Below are 16048 nucleotides of genomic sequence, written 5' to 3'. Positions count from 1 at the left end.
ACACAGGGTTTTTCTGGAAGAGGCTAACATATAAGCCTGGTCTTTTCATTTCCCCTGGCTCTTCTGATCATAATGCTTTGACTATTATAAGCCAAAAGCTAGCTCTTGCGTATCATTTTGCATAAGCACTTTGAGGGCTTAACAGATACCAGCTTACCAAGTCTTTATAAATCATCTCAGGGATGTCTGGTGATGCAAATTATCCAACCAAGTCTTTATATTTAAGTACCTCACCATGTATTTGCTCTTTGCACAATGATTTAAGTGTAAAATCATATCTTTTACAAATTCAAATACCTCGGTACCTTTGTACTATTAATGACTATTCAACACAGTGCTTAGTAGAACAAGCATTTAACTTGCTGATTAAATAAAATGATGAACCTATATCTCATTTACTGTGATAAACATTTGCAAGGAATAACCATGAACCCTCATGTGACCCTATGAAATACAGGTCAATATGCCACAGGATTTCTTGAGCAACTAATCTAAGAGCCCAGATGAACCAATGGCATTATTTATTTTGGTAAGATGAAACATACATGCTTTGATAACATTCCCTGTATTTTACCTGTATCAGCCATAAGGTTGTCTCCCTATGACTACACTGAGGTTGGATGCATGCTACTGACACAAAGTGATAATGCTTGACTGTGCCAGGTGAGTTAAGAAGCAGGCAGCTGCATTATCATCTTGCTTTATATCTTGATGGTGCAATTCTATGGTCACTTTATAAATTTAGCATATATATATATATATATATATATATGTTAAATTTATATATATATATGTTTTATATGTATATATAATTCAAACTGCAGAAATCCATGGAATCCTATTAGTATGAAAATTATTTTTTTAACATGGTATAGGTATTCATTTTTCAAAAATATTAAGGTTAAATGTTTCCACATTCCAGATAAACTCTTTCTGTATGAATGAATTTTCAAAATCAGGAGCTGAGCTCTCCTTTACACTCTACCAAAAAAAAGGTGGAGAGAGAGAGAAAGGAAGAGAGAGGAGGGAGGAGGGAGGAGGGAGGAGGGAGGAAAAGGAGGGAGAGGAGAAGAGGGCAGGCTGTAATCAGGAGAGAAAATGAGAGCTTTTAAAAATACTACTTATAGAAATGTGCTGCTTTTATAATTTCTTACAATTACTATTAATGATTTTCTTGTTGTTTAAAAGGTTCATTTAACCCATTCGATATTTAGTCATAATAGAAATCTTCGTGTCACACACACACACACACACACACACACACACAGCACAACATTGAGTCTTGATTTTCCTTTTAGTATTGATCTTGAAAAATAATCTTGCTAGTGTCTTAATAAGTATTCTTACTTTCACCTTTTGCACTACCCAGAGCTTAAATATAAATAATTCTAAGACAGATATTCTTAAAATCTGAAGTTACTCTTATATGGCCTCTAAATCTTGATTTCAAACTCTAAAAATTTCCTCAACAATCAAGAATTTTAAAGGAAAGGAGCCCTAACAACTAATTTGGGGCAAGGCATATTTATCACCGTCTAATCTGATGACTGCCTTCGCCGTCCTACAGTTACTCTCTTCTATCCAACCACCGTGCAGTTGTGAGTCAAGAGGGAACCTGATATTCTTTATTAACCGAACAAAAACCTTATAACCTGATCCTGTGCTGTGGCTGTAAATGCTGCCTGTGCAGCTGAGGCTTTGAGAGTCGCTCTCAGAATAAGGGAGGACACCCTGTCTACTCAAGATCAATTTACTCCACAGCCCAGAAAGGGCCCACTTTGAAATCAGTACACCCTGCTTGGGTGTTCAGAATGTATGCATCCCCACTTGTGTCCACGACAGTTTCATCACATGTCCCGGAAACAGAGCAATCAAAGTGGCACTGTGACAGGAGTGTAGCTTCTGAAAACCTAACCTCTCCACTCAATGATGTGGGATATATTAAGATCTGGGCAATCACATTTAGTGTCAAAAGTTAATAGGTTGTATGTTGTGAATTACATAGTTTTATATTCACTGAAATCCACTGGTTAGAGTCTGTTTCTTTCTGTACGAGGCTGAAAAGAATGAAGCAGTCTATGAAGGCTGGGATTTAAATAAAAGATATTAGATCCTTCTGTCCCCAGGCTGAAACAGGGATTAGAATAACACATTTAAATACCTTAATGTTTTTAGCACAAAAAGCATTAATTTGATACCCTGTTTCCTTGAAATGCTTTATTAAGGTCACCAAGTCCCTCTCAGGAGTGTCTGCCTTCCTTGAAGTTAACGTACATTTATTGTTCTCCACTGCAAATTTCACTAGTATTTCAAAACAGCTGCCTGGCCTCTGCTGCGGGGAAGGTGGGAATAGGAAACAGAACCAAGAGGAAAGCTGAGAAGTGTTTGAGTTTTGACATTTCAGAGCAAGCTTATGGCTCCTTCAGGACCAGGCATCATGAGCTCATGCACCACTGAAAATTGATGACGACCAAGATGCTTAATAGAATAATTTTAATTAGACCTGCCCTTTATCTGTCACCTGTGCCTGGAACAAAGACCATCTGGCTACAATCCAATAAATAAGCCAACTGTAACTACTTGTCCTCTGAAAAAAATGGGGCAGTCAGTGCACCTCCACATTCGGCCCAGTCCTGACCCTAACAACTAAGAGCCCTATGAGCCCCAGGAAAAGCAGTGGCCAGCACCATGTGCACTCAAACCTGAGGAGTTAGTTCACATATTAATGCAGCTCCTTTTTTTTTTTTTTAATTTGAGAGTGGAATTTGTTGGGAGGGAATAGAGGTAAATTAGACAAAGCTATTTCTTCCAAGTAGCATATACCCCTTCTCAAACCTAGAGCCTGTAGTTAATAAGCCATAAGTCTTTATCTCAATGGCAGGAAATGATAATGCTTTTTTAATTACATGTATGTAAAACTGTTTAAACAAAGAGGTGCATTTATATAAACCCACAGAATGCACAACTCTGAGAGTGAGCCCGTACGTAAACTATGGGCTCTGGGTGATAATGATGTGTCAACGTAGGTTCACTGATGGCAGCCACTGAACCCTCTAGTGAAGGATGTTGATAATGGGAGAAGCTCTGAATGTGTGTGGATGGACAGGGTTGAGGTTTAAGGGGGTGTACCTTCACAGTTTTGCTGTGAACCTAAAACTGTTATAAAAATTAGCCCATTTTGGGGGAAAAAAGAAGCAGCAGCATTATACCATTCTCAAAATACTAGTAAAACAGGAAAATGACACCTAATGATTTTATATGTCTGCTAAAGTCCTGGAGAGTGGCAGAGAAAGCTAAGCAGACATAAGGCAAAAGGGGCAGGAGGTCCTGGCGGTGGTGGGATGAGTATGGGCATAGTGATCAACCACATGAGAGTCTGCATAAAGACACCACATGAGCCCCAAGACATTGTTCACCCGAAGATCAAATAAACTATAACAGCCAGTTATAATGGTAGTCAATCTACTGCAAAGTTGAATTTGTAACTTGCTCTTCTAACTGATTAAGACCATCATAATGGCACTTCTTTGCATAAAGACTGGTCTGAAATGAAGTTAGCTGTGTACTCTGTCTCCATAACTAGACTGTGAGCTACCTGGTGTTAGGGGGTTTGTTTTACTTATCTTTAAATCCCATAGCACCAAACATAATAGGTAACAAACGTTTGCTGAATTACTTGTTTTTTAATGATGAATTACACAACTTTTGATGTTAAACACAACTCTCTTTCTCCTTCTTAATTATAATTATTTCCATTTCAGGTTCAAGAATACACTTACATACTATGTGAATAATGATCATCTTGCAATTGATCAAAAAAGTGAGAGAGTAAGAGTTTTTATTCATTACAATGCCTGTTCAGAGAAGCCCTCTTCTGAACAGGCATTGTCATGAACCTTTGAGTTCACCTGGTAGCTATACTTTTCAGAGTAATTAATACATGGACAGACATGTGTATCAGGCTACCACCTACTCTAAGTATCAATGACCTAAAACCAAGTTTGCCTTTTATGGGGTTTGACAGGCGGGGTCGATGCTGCTAACACCTGCCATGTTTACCTTGGCCTGCAGCTGCAGGGAACCAGTGCATGAAACCATGCAGCCCTCAGGACAGAGAGCCTAACAGAGCCTGGAGAGGAGATCAAGACCAGAGCTAGCTAGATGCACAACCTCTTGCGTGAGGGCTAGTACAAGAGGGCAGTGAGAATGAAGAAAGTTTCAGCCAAGAAACTTGAGAAATAGAGGGAAGGTGCTCGGGAGCACATACAGTAGGGACTCCTAGCTTTATGCAGAGATTTTTACTTCTCATCCTGTAAAGATCTTGAAATACAATGAGGAAGGCAAGAAATGCCTATGCAGTCAGTACCTTGTAACTGTATCTAGCCGATGACTGAAAATGGGAGTCATCAACCAAACTGAGGGTCACCTAAGGGAATGTGACAGGGGAGGGTAAAGCACTGTCATAGGAAGCAAAGTTTCAGTGGGCATCCTCTCTTTCACTCACAAACACGTGCGTACGTGAGCAGACATAATAGCTCATTAAATTGACGTGGTATACACTAAAGATAGAATCTAAAGAAGCAATACCCTTGGTGTTATATGTTTGTTCAAGCCATGCAACAAAAATGACCTATCATCCACTTAGATCACAGTGACCCAGTTTCCAAGGCGAAGTGACAAGCGCATGTCAAACCTTCATTTTGGCTCCAAGGTGACAATAACTGACGTGTGGAGAGAGCCTTCATAATCCTATGGGCTGCTAAGAAAATTCCATTCTTTCTCCAACATAGCCCCCCATCCTTTGGAAAGGTCATTCACTCCCCTCTAGGATTTTTAGTGTGCCCGCTGTGAAAGCTGTGAACAAGCGAGAAAATAACGCAGGTGATGACCATGTGTGAACATGAATAAGGAGGAACGGTGAGGAAAGGAGAGGAACCAAAAGATACGGTATAAATGGGATCCTTACTTCTATTTATCCAGATGTACTACCTCCCTGGTTCTGTTATTTCTCCTCTGTGACCAGCAATGAGAATTCCAGTGTTCTTTAAGCCTAAGCGCTATAGTGCTTTAGAAAAAATGGAACACTTCACAAATTTGCATGTCATCTGTGAGCAGGTGCTATGCTAATCTTCTCAGCATTGCTCCAGTTTTAGTATATGTGCTGCCCAAGTGAGCATTAAAACCTATATTTTAAAGTCAAAGGCAAGAAGATGAGACTATAATAATAATAATAATAATAATAATAATAATAATATAGGAACAGCAGCAAGTGCTGATTTAGTACGTACTATTTTTTCATCAGTAACTGGGTTAAGTGCCTCCCATGCACTGGCTTATTTATTTATTTATTTATTTATTTATTTATTTTTAAATTGATTTTTGAGAGAGAGATTTATTGTTTCACTTATTTGTGCATTCATTGGTTGATTCTTGTATTTGCCCAGATAGGGGTTTGAACCCACAACCTTCGCATATCGGGACAATGCTCTAACCAACTGAGATACTCCGCCAGGACTGCACTGGCTAATTTAATCCTCACTGCAACTCTGAGAAATAGATATTATTCTGACCACTTTATGGATGAAAAAACTAAGCCCAGAATCCTAACAAGTGGCAAGACAGAACCTAAACACAGCTGTGTCAGTCCAGGATCTGCATGCTCAACCACCTGCTACACTATGCTATTGTGGAAACAACCATTTGGATGCTCTGCGGAGCAGTCAGGCCAGGCTGGGCTAGGGGTCAGCACACAGGCTACAGATCTTCTATTCCCAATACTGCAGGAACACAGGTCACTTATCCCCCAGTTCTCAGATTTCTGCTTGGAACTTGGGGATGTCACCACCGCCATCTGCCTCAGAAGAGAGCTCTGAAGACCAAATACATTATAAAGGTGGACAATCATTTTAAAAGGCAGAAAAGAAAAAAAAACATATTTTAGTTTCTGCCTGACTCTTGGGTTAAAGGCCAAACACCATTCCTCACTTCCCCATGGAAGACACTATCTAGGCTCTGAGCTGAAAATATTCTTCCCCACTAAGGTGCTGGCTCTTAGGGTCTTTAGGATGAAGATGGGACGAGAACCAGCAGAGAAAAAAATTTTGGCTGATGTCCCTTTGCATTTATCATCCCTTCTGTATTGAATTGTTTCCATGCATAATTTTATATAGACTTTCTTTATATTTGAACCCATTAATATAATATATTCAACACTAATATTCATATACACTGAATATGAATATATGTAAATCAGAATGCACATTCTTGCAGGGTAAAGATTATGTCTTCAGTTTCTAATTGCCCATACACCTGATAAAGTGCTTGGCATACAGGGCTATTGCTAAGTTTACCTATGTGATTCAATGTGCAGAAATAATGGGAGCAGTTCTGATATACTAGAGGGAAATGGCATGCATGGAGATTTAGAGCAGAGAGCAAATGAAGAACAAAGAACTTTGTCACTGTCAGCACGCCTTTCTCAGTGGCTTTGTCCTTGGGTGAAGTTGGGAGCTAACATGAGGAAGGCCTGCCTCTGACATTGGAACTGTAATAATATCAGAGATCTTCTCCAGTGCTTAGAACTCGACAATTAGCCCAATGTGTCCTCATACCCTAAAGCAGTGGTCGGCAAACCGCGGCTCGCGAGCCACATGCGGCTCTTTGGCCCCCTGAGTGTGGCTCTTCCACAAAATACCACATGCGGGCGCACACGTACAGTGTGATTGAAACTTCGTGGCCCATGCGCAGAAGTCAGTTTTCGGCTCTCAAAAGAAATTTCATTCGTTGTACTGTTGATATTTGGCTCTGTTGACTAATGAGTTTGCCGACCACTGCCCTAAAGCAATGTCCACCATTCACTGGAATAAATTACAAACACATGGAAAACATGCAACCATTACAAGCATGATCTTCACCTCAAGCAACATCAAACCTGGAGGACTGATGTTTTTTTTCATTCCTCTGCTGCAAATGGGCTTTCCTCTTACTCTCATCTCCAAAGTAAAACAGAAAAGCCAATATGGGTTTCTTTCTTTTTAAAGCAATTGGAGAGAAACTGATAGAAAAAACTTTTCAGAGTCTGCCTAACTATGTAAATGACACCAGAAAAGCCAAAAATGGAACTATTCACTGCAAGAGTTAACCACTTTCAGTGAGCCTCAAATCCTAATGAAATCGATAATTATTCTTACACCACAGATAATCTATTGCTATAGCAAAAAAAAAAATAAATCTAAAAGGTACTTCATCTCTGAAATGATGGGGAAAAATTATGAAGAGAAACAAAATTAAAATTTGAATTGTTCTTTATATTTGATCTGAACAATTTTAAGAGCTACGACCTCTCTGCTCCTTCCTGACATCAGGCAATTCTCCAGGACGTTCTTCCTTGCACAGGGTTTTATCTGAGGACAAACCTCTAGGTAGAGCTCTTCTAAAATTGAATGCATTAACTTTTAGTCAAAGGAAAAGATTTTCCAACATTAGTGAAAAGACAGTTTTGATTGGTTTCCGAGAAGTTAGCAGCAGCCCATTAAGTCATATTAGTAAAAACTCAAAAAAAAAAAAATCACTTAGGTTTTTTTTTCCATTCGAAATGTCTAAAAGTTGAAGTTTTTGTGAGAAGCAAACAGAAGGCCATTGCTTCCTGGGAAGATAATGGCTGATGGGTCTAGGCAGTCAGCACGGTAATGAGCTCCTTCTGTTTGACTTGCCCACTGACATTCCTGAGCTGCAGAAGCAGCCGCCCGGGCCAGTGAGTTTAATAAGGCACTGATACTCCTTGTCAGTTTTTATTGCATATTTTGGGACTCTTTATCCACACATTACCGAGTTTAGGTCATTAGTAGAACAAAGAAAAATATATTAAGCAATCCAACTCTGCAGATTGCAGCAAACTAGCCAACCAATATAAATGTGTGGGATAATTAAGTGAGATGTGGAGCCATGGCCTAATGCCTCCAAGGTGCTGCAGTGATAAGACGGGGCTATCAATCGTGACTGAGTCAAGTGGTATCTACAGCTCTTGGGATAAGTCACACAGACATGGTGGTAAGTGAAAGGGGACCAATTTCTTTTTGAGTCCTAGAGTGAATGAAGGAGAGAAAAATATACACCAATGTTAGCTTAATGCACTTTAATGAAAATTAAGAAATAGCCATTTTTTGTTTCTTCCAGATGCTATATTAACTAAGGAAATAGATTTCTCCTTAACTCTAGGGGCGAATTTTGATCACGTGGGTGGCGTTTCTCTTTTGTGTGCACACCCACTCACCGAGCCCCAGGGAGAAGGAGAGATGCTTCTTGGGCCTCTCACAACCTTCTTGGGTTGCCAGTTCTCATGACCACAGGTCTGTAAGAGAGAACTGGGAGATGACATCACAGACATAGAGAGGCCATCCCTCTCTGCAGAGGGTCATTGTCCCTCTGTGTTCCCCCATGATGGCCAGCACCACAGCCATTGTTTCACATAACCCCAGTCAGCGCTCACCTCCATACATGGTTGGCACTCAGATAATACGTGTGGACTGACCTACCGCACTAAAATGAGAGTCTCCAAACTTATAGCTACACATGCTCCAGTCTGTAAAGAAGGCAGAGCGTTGTATTCATTACAGGGAAGGGAAGTGAATAACCACACAACCCAGAGCGTCTGGCCAACATTCATGTGAATCAGCACTGAGCTGGACGCTGAATAAGTAGAAATGGTTTTATAAATGTGTGGGGGTCGAGCCTGAGGGACAGCTGTGGGACCACACACCATGAGTGCTATCACTCGGTTTGTGGGCTCCCAGTGTGCATCAGCCAGGTCTGCTTGTGGTTCCACATTCCAGATTTACCTGCTGTTTTGGCTCATACAACATTCTTGTTCGTGCTGTGGCCAGTCGGGCTGGTATTTCTCTGAATAGTGGTGCCACAAGTTCGTTACTTCACCCAGCCTGGTCTGTCCCTCTCAGAAGGCCCAGCATGGTAAGGAGTACCATGAGAGAGTCCCAAGACCCCACGCTGACCCAGACCCCGTCCCTGCTCCAGATCCCCACTCTCCAATAAGAGAGATACACATGGTGTATACACCCCTCCAGCCAGGTGGGAAGTGAAGACTGCAGCCAAAGACTCAGTGGAGGGTGGTTAGTTCCGAAAGAATGGGCAGGGATAGTGGGTCAAACAGACAAAAGAACAGCTCAGGTGAAGGGAACAGTTGGAACAGATTTGGCAAAGACTAAATGGACTAAAATTACATCATGTCAGTGTGTGTGTAAACAAGCATCCTGATATACTACCAATGGATATATAGCTACACTTAACTTCTGAACAGTTAACTTCACTCCATGAATCTGGCCTAAAAAAGTAAATGGATAAGCAAACAGGGTCACAGGCATCACACCACTGAGAATGCTATAGCTCTAAAGTGTGCCTACCTGGAATATGGTCATATGTTCACCATGCTGTTGAATAAGGAAAGCCAGTTGTAAGTCTGTGTGCACTAAGTACACATGCGCGCGCGCGCGCGCGCACACACACACACACACACACACACACACACACACACAGATAAAGCTTGGGGAGAAGCATTTTAGAAAGTGGTTATCTCTGCATAGAATGGATTTAGGTGTATTATTCCTTTACTTTGTTCTCTCTGTTTCACATCATTAATCTGTATGACTTTTGTAATGATAAAGCAAATAAGTTCTTAAAAACAAAAGCTGATTAAATATCCAAGGCCTTTTGCTCAATTCCATACTCCTCTTTAAAGACCTATGACCACCTCTATTGTAGACTGAAGCCATTTGAATCATACTACACTACATGATGTATTTATTATCATATAGACATGTCTGAATTTTCCAAATGCAAAGCATATAAAAAGTCCTCAAAAACAAGATGCTGACATTTCTTTGCACTGGGCCTCTATGCCTCTCATTATGGTCATAATTTTTATCACTCCTATTTTTTTAAGCCTCACTGGAGGACATGTTTAAATGGATTTTTAGAAAGAGAAGAGTGAGAGTGAAACCTGATCAGTTGTCTCCTACTGGGGATTAAACCCGAAATCTGGGTGTGTGCCCTGACCAGGAATCAAACTCATGACCATTCGGTGTATATGATGACACGCTAAACAATTGAGTCACATCGTCCAGGGCTGGGCATCATTTCTCAGACCCACTAAGCATCTCTGGATGAGGTTGAATTTAAAATAAGTCAAGTGTTTGGGAGGTTCACTTAGCTACCTTCAAACAACCACAGAGAAAGTTGTAGGAGAATCAGGAAACCCACCCAATAAATCACATTTACTAGTACACAATAAGCTAGTTTTCACCAGAAAAAGGTGGCATTTGCACCTTGAAAACAGCAGTGTGACTGCCAGTTAAGCTATAATGTTTGGTAGGTTAGGTATATTAATACATTTTTGACTTCACAATATTTTCATATTATGATGGGTTTATATGGGTGTAACCCCATCATAAGTTAAGGAGCATCAGTACACTGTGTTGCAGTAAAAAAAACTCACTTCAATTTTAAAACCTAAACAAATGGAACCGAAAATTCTCAGGCTTTAAAATGGAAAGGTTGCTATTATGTTACTTAACTGATCTATCAATGTAATCCCAAAAAGATTTCTATCTGCCCCCTAAGTGACTCTTTCAAAATAGAAATTTTACATATACAAATAGAAGCTCTTTACATAAAAATAATTACTTTCAATCCTATCTAATAAAAGAGTAATATGCAAATTGACCGTCACTCCAACACACAAGATGGCTGCCACAAGATGGCCAGCAGGGGAGGGCAGTTGGGAGGGACCAGGCCTGCAAGGGAAGGCAGTTGGGGGTGATCAAGCCTGCAGGGGAGGGCAGTTAGGGGTGACCAGGCCTGCAGGGGAAGGCAGTTAGGGGCAATCAGGCTGGCAGAGGAGCAGTTAGGCATCAATCAGGCTGGCAGGGGAGTGGTTAGGGGGTGATCAGGCTGGCAGGGGAGTGGTTAGGGGGTGATCAGGCTGGCAGGCAGAAGCAGTTAGGGGCAATCTGGAAGGCAGGCAGGCGAGCAGTTGGGAGCCAGCAGTCCTAGATTATGAGAGGGATGTCCGACTGGATTGTGAGAGGGATGTCCTACTGGGATCAGGCCTAAACGGGCAGAGAGACATCCCTCGAGGGGTCCCAGATTGGAGAGGGTGCAGGCTGGGCTGAGGGACATCCCCCCCATGCACGAATTTCGTGCACTGGGCCTCTAGTGTAAACATAAATGTCAATTATTAGAAACTAAAGAGACAATATTATAGCTATCTTAAGTAATTAATTGTTCTCAATAGTGACCAGAACATCTTGTTTTAATTTCCTTTTCACTTTTAAAGAAAATCTCTACAAACACAATGGGTTTGCTGCCTTCTACTCCTTTGTCTCACTGCAGCTTTGCTCTGTTCACAGGCCAATCTGCCCACGGCACCCTCTTAAATTCCTCAGTGGTCCCCGCCAGGAACAAGCCTAAGCTTACTAGATCACCATTCAAGAGACATCCGTCACCACCATCCAGCTTTTGGAGGTGATGGATGTCTACTACCTTGATTGTGGTGATGGTTTCCCAGTGTTTGCATATGTCCAAGCTCATCAAATGGCATACACTAAATGTGTGTAGGATTTGTATAACAATAATAACTTAAAATATATAATAGTCTGTTTTGTTTGTTCATTTATTTTGTTTTTAGATTCCACATACAAGTGAAATCACATGGTATTTGTCTTTCTCTGATTTACTTCATTTAGCATTATACCCTCTAAGTCCATCCATGTGGTCACAAATGGTAAGATTGCATCCCTTTTTATGGCTGAGTAATATTCCATTGTAGGTATGTACCACATCTTCTTTATCCATTGAACACTTAGGCTGTTTCTATATCTTGGCTATTGTAAATAATGCTGCAATAATTACTGTATGGTGTCAGCTGGGTACTAAACTTATTGAATGATCATTTTGTAAATATCTAATCACTATATTGTACATCTGAAACAAATATGATATTACTTATCTACTGTAATTGAAAAATAAAATTTTAAAAATATATAAAAGAGCCTGTTTTATTTACCCACATTTCTGCTGCCCAGCTTTTTTTGCTGACAAAATATCCTCCTCCCATCCCCAGCTCCCTGTCTCCCTCAGCTACCTTCTATTCCATTTTGAAGACCTGATGTCACCTCCTCCTTAGAAGGGTCTCCTCTGATGCTTCTCCCCACCTCAGGCGCTCCTTCCATGCCACTAGTCTAATTCCAACCATCCCCTAGTAAACCTCACTCAGAATACTCACCCCATCACCCCAGAATAACCAGTTATATGTCTGTCTTCTTCATGGGACTAATTTCTGGAAGGCAAAGACTATTCTCTTTTGTATCCTCAGTGCTTAGTACATAGCTTGGCACAAATAGTGTCAATGATAATAAAAGTGTCAACTTTTATCTAATGGAAGAAAAACCAACAAACCAAAGGAAAGGACCCACAATTTCATGTTAATAAAAACTGATTTTATAACTTATATCTAATTTTGTGTTATAATTTCATTGTCCTCTAATGACTCTGGTTGCTAAACATATTTTAGCTTTCAAACTTCATAAAAATGTTGGCATAGGCCCGAACTGGGTTGCCTTATTTTGCTCTCCATGTCCTGTTACTGAAATGCCTACGGTATGTATATGCAGTGATGACGGTGGGGGTGGTTTTTCACAAATATTAAAAAACATTAAAATTAAAAGAGGAGAAAAAGCATTTGAAAAGGCTATAACCCAAACCAGAGTAACTGCTAATACAAACAGGCCCCTTCCAAATGTAAGCGGCCACAAGTAACGGCTCCCCTCAAAGCAGCCGCAGAGATACTGTTTACGCTCCATTCGGGGCTTAAAAGCGTTCTAGCTGATGAACAGACCCTGAAGCAGAAACATCTAAACTCATGCTAATGCCCAGCAGAGCAGTAACTTCTTTTGATTAATTCACCAGCACTGAAAGCACAGAGAGAGATCAAACCAAGGTCTGTCCTGAACAATTAAACAAGCAGGCGGTGCCCCTGGGATGGTGTATGTCAGGATGAAAGCTGGATGGGGTCGAGTGAAAAAGCAACAAATATCTCACATTGATTAATGCTTATAGGGTTTTCCCTGCTTAAATGTCATAACATTTTATTCAATGGTCAAACCAAAAAGTTCATATAACATTTAAAACAGAAAAAAAGTTCCAATAGCTTAAGAAAATTCAGATGTGTAGCGAGGAGAAAAATCAGGTCAGTTCTAAAGAACCTTCAAAACAGTTTGGCAGAAGTCTGACCAGTTTATTGAAAGATCTTCAACATGAAACCTCATGAGGAAAATCTTACCACCTCCTTCCATCAAAAAATAACTTGTGTTCTATGAGTGAAATCTTGTTCATTGAAATTATTTAGCCCATTCATAATGTTCATTACCATCTATATATACCACTTTGAAAACAGAGCTAAAACAATGTGTCTCTACTTAATTTTTTAAAAACTAACATTTAAACCAAACTATCTCCCAAATCAGAATGAACTACATATGAATATTAGTAAACAACCCTTATAGATTTTCTGAATGATTAGCTGAATCTATTTTTTAAATACAATGAATCTCTTTATAATGAAAAATACTAATTTATATACTAATGTATATACTTAAAGAAAAATATCTGAACAAAGGCAACTAAAACTGCCAGCTTACTGAAAAGTCAAAATTTGCTCATTTTATATTTCAAGGAACATTTCTTAGGTAATTCAATATTATTTTCACAAATTTACTGGTGATTCTGGGTTGCTCACTACTATTCTTTCCTAATCTGTAAAATGGGGATGATGAAGCCATTGAGGATTTTAACCTGAAATGAAATAGAATGTATGAAACATGAATATTTAAACTCTACGATATTCCATCCCTCCCCACACACTATACCAGTGGGTCTGAGCTAGACTATTGGGGCTTCACCTCCTCCGCTTCTGCCCAGATCGCACCACCCCGATGTTCATAGCGGCACAATTCACCATAGCTAAGGTTTGGAAACAGCCTAAGTGCCCATCAGCAGATGAGTGGATTAAAAAACTGTGGTCCATCTACACAATGGAATACTACGCTGCGGTAAAAAAGTAGAAATTCTTACCACTTGCAACAGCATGGGTGGAACTGGAGAGCATTATGCTAAGCGAAATAAGCCAGTCAGAGAAAGATAAATATCATATGATCTCACTCATTTGTGGAATATAATGAACAACATAAACTGATGAACAAAACAGATCCAGAGACAGAGAAGCATCGATCAGACTATCAAACCTCAGAGGGAAGGTAGGGGAGGGTGGGGATAAGGGGGAGAGATTAACCAGGGGACTTGTATGCATGCATATAAGCCTAACCAATGGACACAGACACCAGGGGGATGAGGGCATGAGTTGGGGGAGGGGTTGGGGAATCGGGGGGAGATAAGGACACATATGTAATACCTTAATCGATAAAGGAAAAAAAATAGAAAGAAAGTAAAAATTAAAAAAAATTAAAAAGAGCTCATTCACTAGCAGCCTTAAGGGCCCAGATTGTTCTGCAAGGTTCTCTGGTATGTGAAGGACATTATGATACCCTCTGTTGCTTCTGCCAAAAATGAAAATGGAATCCCTTTATATTTTTAAACTATTATGTGGAAAGACCACAAAAATTTGGGAATGCAAAACTGAAAATTGGCTCTTCACTGACCTTCACGCATTCTGTCCCTTTGATGAAGATATATGCACCCAGAGAGCACAGACACACGGGCACGTTTTCTTACTCAAGCACTGTGGCTCAGCCGGTCTCTGACCCCTGACTGCTACTAATGAGGAAATCAGGGCTGGCCATCAGTTCCTACTCACTTGTATTTCCGATATGTGTGCAGAAGGTAAAAATTTGCTATGCAAATTCTTTTAGAAGAAGTGACACCCTCCCTTGTTGAAAAATAATTTAAGAACTTGAATGAGCTGAGGAAACGCAGGAAGAGTCTCATTTAGAGGAAGCTGAGGAGCGGTACAGGGGGAACAGGGTCCTCGCTGGGCTCCAGACTCTCCCAAATGGAGCTACATGCATCCTACCCAAGAGGCTCTGGACACAGGGGTATTTTGAAAGAACAGGTGGAAAAGTTGTAGATGATACTACAATATTTAAACTATAATAAAATAAAAATACCTATGAATTATTCCACCCTGAATTTGACTCTGGTTGTAAGACTAGACTCTCACTCTGACCTGTTTATACACAATTTAGTCATAAAAATGCACACGTCTAGCTAAAAACTCTTCAGCTAGAATTGTCAGACTTTCAGCTACTGAGGGAACACTTTGCTGCCTTGTCCTTTTCACAAATGCAATTTCACAAATATTTGAGCTCCTATAATATACAAAGTGACCTCAAATACTTTTCCATAGGAAGAGACCACTTTATGTACAAAAAGACCATTTAAAGTCCTTTCAAGTTCAAATGCAAATTCTTTTTGACAGCTTCATTCTAAGGAACTTCATTTCTCCCTGTGTGCTAGAGTCACTCTCTCATTTCCCAATTTAAATAGCCAATGAGAGACCCGTGCCACGGCGCCCGTCCTGCTTGAGGTTCATGCCAGTGTACATGTTCCTACAGAGTGCTCTAAGTGTGTCTTCCCTGTTCTCACTGGGGTTTTTATTTGTTTTTTAGTTTTTAGTGTTGAGTTGCCTTTATCATTAGCTCATTGAGAATGCCAGTTTCATTCAGCTTAAAAATATTAGTATGAATTATGTTATCCAGATTTTAAGTCTTTTCTGAAAAGCATCATTTGCAATGGGGAATCTCTCGGATATTGAATAGCATTTTGGCAAAGATTCACTGCAGAAAAATAAGAAGTCAGCCCCAAAGGTATCCAGAGAATGGTGAGAACAATAAAGGGTACAAACATGGTTGGATTTAGTCAGTCTCCTACTTAGCATTCTGCCAAAGCCAGGGCGATCTATTCCTATACCATTTCTCTTTTACTAAAATATTTTTGGGGCACCAGAAAATATTACATTTCTAGG

The sequence above is a fragment of the Cnephaeus nilssonii genome (assembly GCF_951640355.1).
Source record: "Cnephaeus nilssonii genome assembly, chromosome: 6".
Taxonomy (NCBI): domain Eukaryota; kingdom Metazoa; phylum Chordata; class Mammalia; order Chiroptera; family Vespertilionidae; genus Cnephaeus; species Cnephaeus nilssonii.
The sequence above is the reverse complement of the archived record's forward strand: the minus strand, read 5'-3'. Positions refer to the sequence as shown.